The sequence below is a fragment of the Manis javanica genome, chromosome 4 (assembly GCF_040802235.1).
Source record: "Manis javanica isolate MJ-LG chromosome 4, MJ_LKY, whole genome shotgun sequence".
NCBI lineage: Eukaryota > Metazoa > Chordata > Mammalia > Pholidota > Manidae > Manis > Manis javanica.
In genome coordinates, this window is record NC_133159.1 from 80079173 (window position 1) to 80090608 (window position 11436).

General features: G+C 39.0%; 1 protein-coding gene across 1 annotated transcript in view; it reads right to left on the reverse strand.

Moving 5' to 3' along the window:
- ARHGAP29 (Rho GTPase activating protein 29) overlaps nucleotides 1–9707 on the reverse strand; it is a 90338-nt gene extending 80631 nt beyond the window's left edge. The window contains exon 1 of the mRNA XM_036998023.2: nucleotides 9550–9707. The gene's annotated coding sequence lies outside the window, so the exon portion shown is untranslated. The remainder of the gene's footprint in view (nucleotides 1–9549) is intronic.
- Nucleotides 9708–11436: the final 1729 nt, after the last annotated feature.

An 11436-nucleotide genomic window follows, 5' to 3' on the forward strand; every position in this document is an offset into this window, starting at 1 on the left:
GTGCAACTCTGATTAAATCATAAGAAAAGTTCTGGAGAAGAAATCTGAGGAAGTCATGCAATCTCAAACACCCATTTACATCTTCTTTGTGGTATCTTATCCACCATTCCCCTTAATAAAGAGAATTATGTTCCTTATTAAAAGTGGAGCTGGCAATGTTGCTAACAATGTCTTAAACAGGGTCCTGAATGGGGAGAACAGGTGCATAGGGTGGAGGTGGTGGTGTGACAGACCGAGAAAAGTACACAGGAGGGAAGGGGAGAAAAAGCAGGGACAAAGATATGAGAAAAAAGACAAAAATGTGAGAAGGCAAAAAACACTTGTGGAGAGGAGAGAAAGAGAGGGAAAAAACAAGAAAAATGCAGAGACAAGTACAGGCAGAGAAAAAGAAAATAAGCTGGAAACAGAATAAGGAAGATAAGTGAGACAAAGAGAGGTGATAAAGAGAGGAAGAGAGAGACTACCCACTGACAGAATGAGAAGAGGGACAACTCTTACACACAAAAGCCAATTAGGCCCTTAGGCTTTTACCTGGAAAAGATAACTATGAGAACCCTACGATACTTGATTACCTGGGCTTTACAATTATTTTGCAAACTTAATTTTTAAAAACTTACTCATTAAAGCTGAACAATTGTACCAAGATCAAAAGCACTCGAAATGCTGGAGACACCTAATAACCAAATGTTCCTGCAAACCCCAGTGGGGGAGAATAATGAACCATGGACACTCATCATGGAAACCACTGATGACTGAACTGAAGCACATCCGTGGAGAGAGAGGAAAGGAGGCCAGGAAGAGTAGGAAGAGGGCATCCCTCTGGGAGCTAAAGAGAGGAAAGTCTGCCCCTCAGATCTGTTCTGGGTTAACCTTAGACCCTTTCCACCAGATCTACCTCTAAACCATCTCAAAACAGCCAACTATTGTGCATATAACCTGACACAGAGCAGGTCTTCAGTGAATATTAGACATTTAAATTACAAGCAATGTTACGTGAGGGAACTTTTGAGAAGTCTTTCAATCCCAGTCCTCTTCACAAAACCTTTAAAAATATATTAATTACCTGTCATCTTCTCCATCCTTCTTCCTTACTAAGGAGGATAATGACATTCGGAAATATTCGCAAAAATGGTAGTTCACTTATAAATTAAAAGGGTTCTTTTTTTTTAACTCCCCCCACTTGCATTTTGTTTAATTTTATGTCATGAAAACCAGTTTCAAGTATAAAAAGTACATTATTGCAACAATACCTTTCTGCAAGTCCAAACTTTTTGGTTTATAATTAAACTTTAGTGTTCCCCAAAAAAGAAAGAAAAACTAAAACCACCCATTATCTACTACAGAAGTCCAACATCCTGAAATGTTCAACAAGTTGCAGAAAAACATTTATGAAAACAACATCTAATTGAAATGAAACTACTTGTGTTTTTACCAGTTTACATTATTGTCTCTAGTCCTTATACCTTCTCAAATACAAATTTACATCTGTAATGTTACTCTTGAGTCAGCCATTCTGTGGACACTCAACTAGCATATTTGTTAAAATATTTTTCATGTGTCTTCTGCAGTGTTAACATAGTCAGTATTGTTATATTTGCTAGATAAGTGTCTTCATATACCTGAAGTTCATTCTGCAATTTAGGTGGCCTACTTTTCGTAACTGAATATGGGTCTGAAGACATTTTCTGATGTCTGGATACATTTTTGGTTATCACAGCTGGGGAGGGGACTGTACTGACATCTAGTGGGTAGAGGCCAGAGATACTGCTAAATATCCTACTTGCACAGGAGAGTACCACAACCCTCCCACCGCCACTCCTAACAAGGATCCGGTCCAAAATAGTCAATAGTGTCAAGGTTGAGAAACCTTGCTCTAGATCCAATTACCACATTGTAAGCAATATAGAAGATAAAGGAACATGGTCAATTACATAACAGGACGCACCAGAAAAATCTAGACTGTGAGCCATTTTACAGGAACAAACAACACAATTTCTTAAACAACTAAATTGCTAGGATAAAGATGAAAAGAAAATCTTTATATTAAAAGAGTCTTAACATTTTCGATATATCAAGTACAGAAATAAATGAGACCAGACTTGCCCTTCCACTGTACTGTTTTCAGACTTTGGACCACAGTTTGGAACTCTGATCCTTGAGAGATGGGAGCACAAACAAATGAAGCAAGCCTCACAATTGCCCCAGCTTTCTGCCTGGAGAAACATTCTAGATCATGGCACAGGAAGAGGGAAGCCAAGCAGAATGTGGTGCTGTTGCTGAGGAAATAGGAATTATAATTTAGGGAGACTGAGGAAGCAGGAACCTGAAGGGACAGAGTACTAGAGAGATAGGAGATAGAGGAAAGATATAGGCAATTCCTTAATTCTTTTGCTGAATACAAACTGCACATGTATAGATGGAATCTCCATAAAGATGAGCAAAGAATTTCCAGGCAGCTGTGGCTGAACAATTTGCAGGGCTTTTATGGGGTTGGGAGACCTCTTAAGTTTTTATCAGAGTAGAGACTTGTTGAACATTCAAGGAGAGATCCCAGAAGGGCATGTGTTAGTAGTACTTCTGACCCAGCCATAATAAAAATTATATCTAGATTCATCCCAATGAAATTTCAAAATAAGGCTTATTTTGTAAATTAAAAAGAAAAACCCTGATATTTCAAAACAAAACATGTTGTGGCATTTACAACACATACAGAAGTAAAATGTATGACAACAGCAGAAAGCAAGGGAGAAGGGAAAATATAAGTTCTTACATTATATGTGAAATAGCATATTATTTGAAAGTATACTATTATAAGTTAAAAATGCACATTAAAATCTTCAGAGGTATAGTTAGTAAGCAAATAGAACACATAAATGGGACTTCAAACAATCAAGTCAAAAGAAGGCAGGTCAAGAAGAAAAAACACATTAGACAAATTAAGACAAACAGAAAGATGGTAGACTTAAACCTAACATATCAGTACCTACATTAAATATAAACACTCTACTCCTATAAAAAGGCAGAAATTGTCAAACTGGGTAAGACTCAACTGCATAGTGCCTCTAAGAACTTAAAATATAAAGATACAGATAGGTTCAAAGTAAAACAACAGAATAAGATACATCATGCAAATATTTTCATAAGAAAGCAGAAGTAGCTCTATTCTATCAGCAAGGCAAGGATAAAGAGTAACATTTCATAATGATAAATGAGTCAATTTCTCATATAGACATAATCCTAAAAATGAACACACCTTTAAAAATAGACCTCTAGAATATGAGTCAAAAACTGAGAGAAATGTTGGGAAAAATAGACAAATTCTAATGACAGTTAAGATTTTAACAATCCTCTCTCATTAATTGATAGAACAAATAACAGAAAATCTGCAAGGATGTAGGAGACTTGAGCAATACCATCAACCAACTTGAACTAATAGACATGTATAGAAAATTCTGCCAATAATGGCAGAATACATGTTCTTTTCAAAGGCACATAAACTGATCACTAAAATGTACTACATGTGGAACCATATAACAAGGTCTAGCCAATTTAAGAGGATGGAAATCATACAGTGTACATTCTTTGACCCAAACAAAAGTAAAATTGGAATTAATAACAGTAAGACAATTGGGAAATTCCCAAATATTTAGATTATAAAATATACTTTTAAATAATCCATGTGTCAAATCTCCAGAAGGGAATTGGAAAATATTTTGAACTGAATGAAAATTAAAACACAACATTTCAAAATGTGCTTTTATATAGTATGGCTTTATAGATACTTTATTAAAAAGAAGGGTCTAAAGAAAGAAAGAAGGGTCTGAAATCAGTGATCTAAGCTTCTACTTTAAGAACCTAGAAAACAAAGAGCAAATTAAATACTAAGTAAAAAGAAGGAAATAAATGACATAGGAAACAGACAGCAGAGAAAAATCAAAGTAACTAAAAGCTAGTTCTTCAAAAAGATCAATTAAACAGATAAATATCTAGCTAGACTGATCAAAAAGTAAAGAGGGAAAACAAAAATTACTAATACCGTGAATGAAAAAAGGGACCTCAGTATAGACCCTTACAGATATTAAAAGTGTAACAAGAGAAAAGGTACAGATACTTTTGTCAAAAAATTCAACTCAGATAAAATGGAAAAATTCCTTGAAAGACACAAATGACCAAACCTAACAAGAAACAAAAAATCTGAATGGCCTTATATGTATTAAGGAAATGGAATCCATAATTTAAAAAATCTCACAAAGAAAACTGCAGACCCAGATGGCCTCAATGATGAAACCTACTGAACTAGATAAAATAATCCTACACAAACTCCCAGAAAATAGAGGAAGCAAGAACATTTCCTAACTCATTTTATGGGGTCTACATTACCCTGATACTGAAACCAGACAAAGATTCTACAAGAAAACTATAGGCTAAATTTCTTAACATAGCAAGACAAATCCAACAATATACAAAAACAATAATATATTATGACCAAGAACAGTTTGTCCTAGATATGTAAGCTTAGTTGAATATTCAATAGAGAAAAACCATGTAATCTTCTCAATAGATCCAGAAAAAGCATCTGACAACATTGTGCATCTACTCATGATTAAAGCAGTCACCAAACAGGGACAGAAAATAATCTCTTCAAGCTAATTAAAGGCATCTAAAAAAATCTAAAGCTGACATCAGTTAGTGATGAGATACAATGTTTTCCACTTAAGATTAGGATCAATATTGTTGCTAAAGGTCTTAGCAGGTACAATAGCACAAGAAAATGAAAAACACCTTCAGATTGAAAGGAAAAGTAAAACGCTTTATTTCAAGTTAACATGTTTGTGTACCTAGAAAATCCTAAGTAACCTCCTATAAATAAGCTACTACAACTAATAAGTGAATATAACAAGGTCAGAGAATATAAGGTCAATATACTACAATCAGGTTAATTTCTATATGCCAACAACAAACAATTGGGCGATACATTTTAGAAACTAATACCATTAACAATAACATCAAAAAACAAAATATTTTTAGGAACAAATTTAATAAAACGTGCAAGATCATAAAATTAAAACTACAAAACTCTGGCACAAGAAAGTAAAGAACTGAGTAAATCAACAAGTATACCATGTTCATGGATTAGAAGACTCCCGTTAAGATTTTAATTTCCATCAAATTGATCTATAATTTCAAGCAATCCCAAACAAAGTACCTCTTGGCTTTTTTGTAGAAATTGACAGGCTCTAACATGTATATGAACATACAAAAGATCTGAACGGCCAAAATCATTTTGAAAAAGAACAAAGTTGAAGGACTTACACTGCCTGATTTCAAGACTTAACTATAGAGCTACAGTAATCAAGACTGTGAAATATTGGTTTAAAAAGAGATACAGATTAACAGAGTAGAATAAAGTCCAGAGATAGATATACACACACAACTGAATTTTCAAGAGGTACCAAAGTAATTAAATGGGGGAAAAGTTTTTTCAATAAATGGTGCCAAAATAAAACTTGATATTCATAAGAGAAAAAAATCATCTTTGACCCTTCATGGCATACCATAACACTACCTCAACACGTACCAAGATGTAAGCATATTATTTAAAAACTATCAGTCTTTTAAATTCAGGAGTCAGAGGGGGGCAGCTGCCTATTTTTATAAATAAAAATTTGTAGTGATGGGGAAACACAGCCATTTTCAATAGTTTCTGTATTGGAAAAAAATGTTTTGAGCTACAATAGCAGAGTTGAGTAGTTGACGTGCTATAGCCTATAAGCCTAAATATTTACCATCTGGTCCTTTAAGAAAAGTTTGCGGATTCCACTTCTAAAAGAAAATATAGGAGCAAATCTAGGGAACAACTTCTCAAATAGACATGAAAAGTAAGAACCATAAAAGAAAACATTGGTAAACTGAACTTTATCAAAGTTTAAAACTTCTGCTCTTTCAAAGACAACTGTTAAGAAACAAAATACAACCCATAAATTAGGAAAAAATCTGACAAAGGAATGGTATCCTAATTATACCAAGGAATCCTACAACTCAATATTAAGAAAAAAAGCAACCAATGAATTAATGAGTACAAGATTTGGACAAACACTTCACAAAAGAAGATACACAACTGAGCAATATGCACATGAAGTATCGTTCAAGATCATTCATATCAATGAAATGCAAATTTAAACCACTAAATATTTACTAGAATTAATTTTAGCTAGACTGAAATACCAACTTTTGGGTAGAATATGGAGTAATAAAAACTCACACATTGCTGCTACATGAGGTACACAATCACCTTGGAAAATAGCCTGGAAGTTTCTTATCCAGTCAAACATACATTTATCATACAACTGAGCAATTCTACTCTTTTATATACCCAAAAGAAATGAAAACACATTCATCCAAAAACTTGTGTACAAATGTACATAGCAACTGTTTTCTTGACAATCAAAAACTGAAAACCCCAATGTCCAATCAAAAACTGAAAACCCAAATGTCCATCAACAGATAAATGGATAAATTGTGATACAGCCTTAGATAGGGATATTACTTAACAATAAATACCCATAGTACAGCAAAAACCATAGATCAATCTCAAAAGCATTATGCTAAATGGAATAGGACACAAGAGAACATATACTGTATGATTCCATTTACATAAAATTCTAGAAAAAATGAACTTAATCTTTAGTAACAGAAAGCATTAGTTGTTTCCTGGCGGATAGAGGTTGCAATATGGGGTTGGGGGAAGGTCCAAATAAGCATGAGAGAACTTTCTGGAGCGATGGAAATATTCTCTGCCTTGATTATAGTGGTGATTACATGGTGTATACACTCTTCAAAATTCATTCAAAGTGTATAAAATCTGGTATCATGCTGGTGTTCAATGAATAGTGGATCAATACATTATAAGTAAAATTATAAGAGGTCCCACTTAAATAGCTTCTCAAATTCAACTTCCTCCCTCCCTTAATACTTTTCACAATATTTTCCATCCTCTTCCTTAGGAAAGAAGGCCACAGTATTTGAAAAGTTTTCCAGCAACAAATCCTAGAACATTTTTTAAGAAAAAGAAAAATTCTTATCTAGGGAGGCAGTATCATCAAATGGCTCTTTTGCTTTCCAGAGTAATAATAAAGGCAAAGAAAAAAGTTGGACCTTCCACAAAAATCCTCATCATAGCAAAACTATGTTCCTAACCTTCCTTTCAAACCTCCTTGTTTCTTTACACATGAATGTGTCTTTATGTGTCATGGCTCATCACCATGCTGGAGGTGAGGTAGGAAATTAAAAACAAACAAAATGGCCTTCAAAGCAGGATCACAGAAGCTGATCAGTGCCATCCTGGTATGCTTTAGAGATAACCAGCAATTCTGCCCAGAAGGACCCTTCTGCCTTCTGTGCTTATTAAAATCATTCTCTTAACTTCAACCTCACGCAAAACATCACTTTTTTTCAAGAAGCCTTCTCATTCTCTCCACTGAAAGTAAGTCATCCCTCTACTTTCCCATAGGACAATCAACATGCTTCTCTTGGGTAACCCAAGATACTACGCCTTGGGCCTTTTTTATCCAGAATTGCCTGCTTCTACCCAATAGTCTGAAAGGTTCTATAGGACCCTACCATAGTGGGATAACACAATTTTCTGAGTGAATCCTGAATGAATCATCCTTGGCACAGGAATGAAAATCCTTCCAGGGTCCCTCCTGAGCGTGAGCTTTGTTCAGTAGATTACTAACCCCTGGGACCAAAAGTAGTGGTTGTAGAGACCCACATGCCCAGGTCAAAGACCTTTGTAGTTGGGAATAAAGGTGCTGATAATTTAGGTGGATGTTTTATTTTAGGGAAGTAAGCAGAGCAGGAATGACGAGCCACCAGATTCACTGAATAGTGCTTTCTTCCTCATTGCCAAAGTTCTATTTCCTGCCAGTTTGGGGACGGAAACATTTTCTACCCAGGCCTATCTTACTTTTCTTAAAGTTCACTCTTAAACTGTTCTCAGAATCAGGAGACTAGAGCTATTTGTACCATAAAGCTAACGAAGTTTAAACCTCAGGGTTCCTCACTTGCACAGTCCTACATCAGGACGCATTTCTAAGTACTTTTCTGGCAAACTGCCTAAAGAAATCGCTGAAGAAAGGGATCCACATCTCATAATTTGTTGTCATTTCTTCACTCACTCTAAATATTCACTTTCATATCTGATTTTGCATTCTTTTTCTTAAAGAGGGAACACTCTCCCCCAACCTGAATAAGAAGGCAAAGCTAATTCCCAAAAAAGAACAGGAAAAGAAAGGGTAATGTGGAACAGAAAGCTCCTTGGCAATTTAGGCTCCACTGTAATCTTGGAACTTGCACAGAACACCTTAAACACTCCTAAAAGGTACATGTTAGGAGTTAGAGAATGTCAATGATTAAAAAAAAAACACCAATGTGGGTGCTGGGGGAATGGTGGTAAAGAAACCTCACCCTTGTCTCCAAAGAGGCGTGGTGCTGAAAAAGCAAGAAAGACCCTGGACAAGTCAGAGGGGTTCAAAACACAGAGTCCCACTTGACTACTCTTCCGGCCAAAGGAAGCACTTCTCCCAAGCACCAGGTTTTGATTATGGGGTCCCGGGACATCCTGGTTAACAAACGCACAGGGATACGCTGTCCTTAATAGTAGTTGCAAATCCCCTCCTGTCAATTCCTATTTTACAAAGCACAGGACTTGCCCTAGGGCCGTGGATGGGAAAAGGCGGATAGAGGCGGGAGTTGGGGTCGGCGGGTGGCGGTGGTGAAGCGACAGCTACAGCAGGAAAGGAGAGAAGGGGTGGGGAGTGGTGGGGGACGGAGTGTGAAGAGACTGACAGAGACGCACCACAGGGGGGCACTCGGATTGAAAGGGAAGAATTTTCTACCTTAAACACCCCTCAACCCGCCACCTCCAAAAACAAAAAAACAAAAAACCCAGCCTGGGCCTAGGTGAGGTGAGGTGCGATAAGAAATGGTTGATAGAGAACTCGAGATGTCTGTTCCCTTATTTCAGCCTTCGCATTTGTCAGACTTAAATTTGAGAAAACCCAACAAACTTCCAAAAAACATCGTAAGTGTGGACGAACGTGAAGACGTGATGGAGGAAACCAGGGGAGGTAAGAGTAAAGGTGCCCCTGAATTCTGCATGGAGGCAGATGAGGGCTTGTGGCCAGAAAAGGGAGAGGGGCTGCGGGACGCTCTGGGGAACCTGCAATGCGAGGGAAGTTGGCCTAGCGAGCCTCTCCCCGTCGGCAGGGCGGCGTCATTAAACTGGGGACGCCAGTTCGGGGTCCGCAGAGTCAGTCCATTGACCGCTCGCGCCCTGCGCGGTGCTCCGCTCCTGTCGTTTTGGGCGCGCCCCTCTCCCGGGTCGGACCCCTCCCCGAGGACCATGAGCCCCGAAGACCCCTGCCCGGCCCCCGCACCGCCCGCAGCTGCCTCCTCTCGGGACTGCCGCGTGGGCAGCCCGAATTCTATTCCGCACGCAACTCGGGGGCTGCCGCCGCGGCCGGAGCGGGTACCGCCGCCCACACTCACCGCGGGGCTCCATGCCGCGTCCGGGACGCGGACGTCCGCCCCACACTCACGGGCGCCGCCGCCGCCGCCGCCGAGGGCTGGAGCTCGCCGCCCCCATCCCCCACGCCCGCGGACACCGCCGAGCCGCCGCCGCCCCTGCAGCTACGGCCCTGACTGCGCCGGCCGCGGCCGCCCCGCCCCCCAGCTTCGCACCTCCCGCCTGGCCGCGGCCCCGCCCCCTGCGGCCCAACTCATTGGCCTGCGCGCCAGGGGGCGGGGCTGTCGCCGCTGGACCGGCCGGCTGCTCGCGCGCTGGGCGCCGACTGTCACTGACTGAGTCTGGGCCCGCAGGCTCTCGCCGGTGTTGCACGACCTATTAGCCACTGTGGCAGCTTGCGGCCGGGCGGGCGGGGAGCGAACCTTAGAAGTAATTCACACTTTGCAACTTCCAGCGTGGAACAGGTCCTCTGTCCTTGTTTAAGTGGACATTTCTCAGGTGGACACTGAATTCCTTCCATTTGAGAATCTGCTGCTCTTCAACTTGTTTTGTCGGCCTTCTTCTCACACCTTCCTCCCTTTCGGAACAAAAATACATTTAAAACGACCCCACTCTTTTCTGTCTGTAACTAATTGTCATTTTCGTAAATACATAAAAACATCAAATATCATGTACTCTTCCTGGCTTATAGAATTGCTTAATAAATGCTACTTGAATGCATGTTCCCCTAACTATGCTGCTTGCATCTTACCATTAAATGCTCCTTGAGTAATGGGACTTACTGACACAGTTGGGGGAAGGAACAACCAAAGCTAAAGCATTCTCTAGATGTCAGATCACACATCATATATGAAAAGAGTACAGCGTTTTTATGAATAGAGTTTATCTTAGTAACACTTAGCAACTCTACCAAGAATGCTCTTCCTGTCATCTATGCTGAGACTGAGCAGACACTCCATGAACATTAAATGAATGGATAAAATTATGGAAAGGGAAATTGGAAAACTTCCTCAATCTTATCCCCCCTTTAAATCTTTCTCAAAATGTATTAAGCATCTGCCATCTCCACTCTTCTTCGTTAGTCAGAAGGAATATGATATTTGAAACATTCTCAGAGAAAAATGGTAGTCATTTTGGCAATAAAATTAATTCAGTTATTAACTGAGAAAGAATAAATATCAGAAACCTTTTATTTGGGACTCGTATATTTGGTGGCTCATATATTTGGTAAAGAAAAGAAGGAATAAAGGGCAATACCCTCACCAAATCCTGTAACAGTGACCCAGCACAAGGCCTAAGACGCCAACCTGTTTTTTGCCTATAAATGTTTCTTGCTTTAAGTGGCTCAGAATTATAGCTTTGGAGGATGAGGAATCACAAACAAAAAAATCAGAGGCAGAATCAATGCTGGATTAATAATGAAACATATATGACAGATGATATGTTATTGCTATTTTATAATTACAGTAATTATTAATAGCACATAGCCACTCTGCCTATTGAAACATCCTTCATTCTTTCCATGATGGAGTAACACCTCTTCTCCGAAGCCTCCCTGTTCTTCTCACTAAAAATCAATCCCTTGACATTTTATGGTACATAGAATCTATTGTTGTGGCACCTGTGGTTCTCATGCAGCATTTTATTTGGTAGTGTTTATTTATACTAATTAGATTGTGAAGGTCTACAGTATTACCTTACCTAGATCTGTGTGCAGTACAGAAGGGATCCGACTGAGTATTTTCTGGAGGAATGTTGAGGGAATGACCAGTGAGCTCAGGAATAAAAATCCTTCCAGGACTTTGTTGTTTTTTTTTTAACTAGAAGCTCTGCTCAACCTGCTGTAACTAGTGAAACCAAGTGCAATGGCCACAAACCCCACATGCCTAAAACAAAGCCTGTCCCAGGTA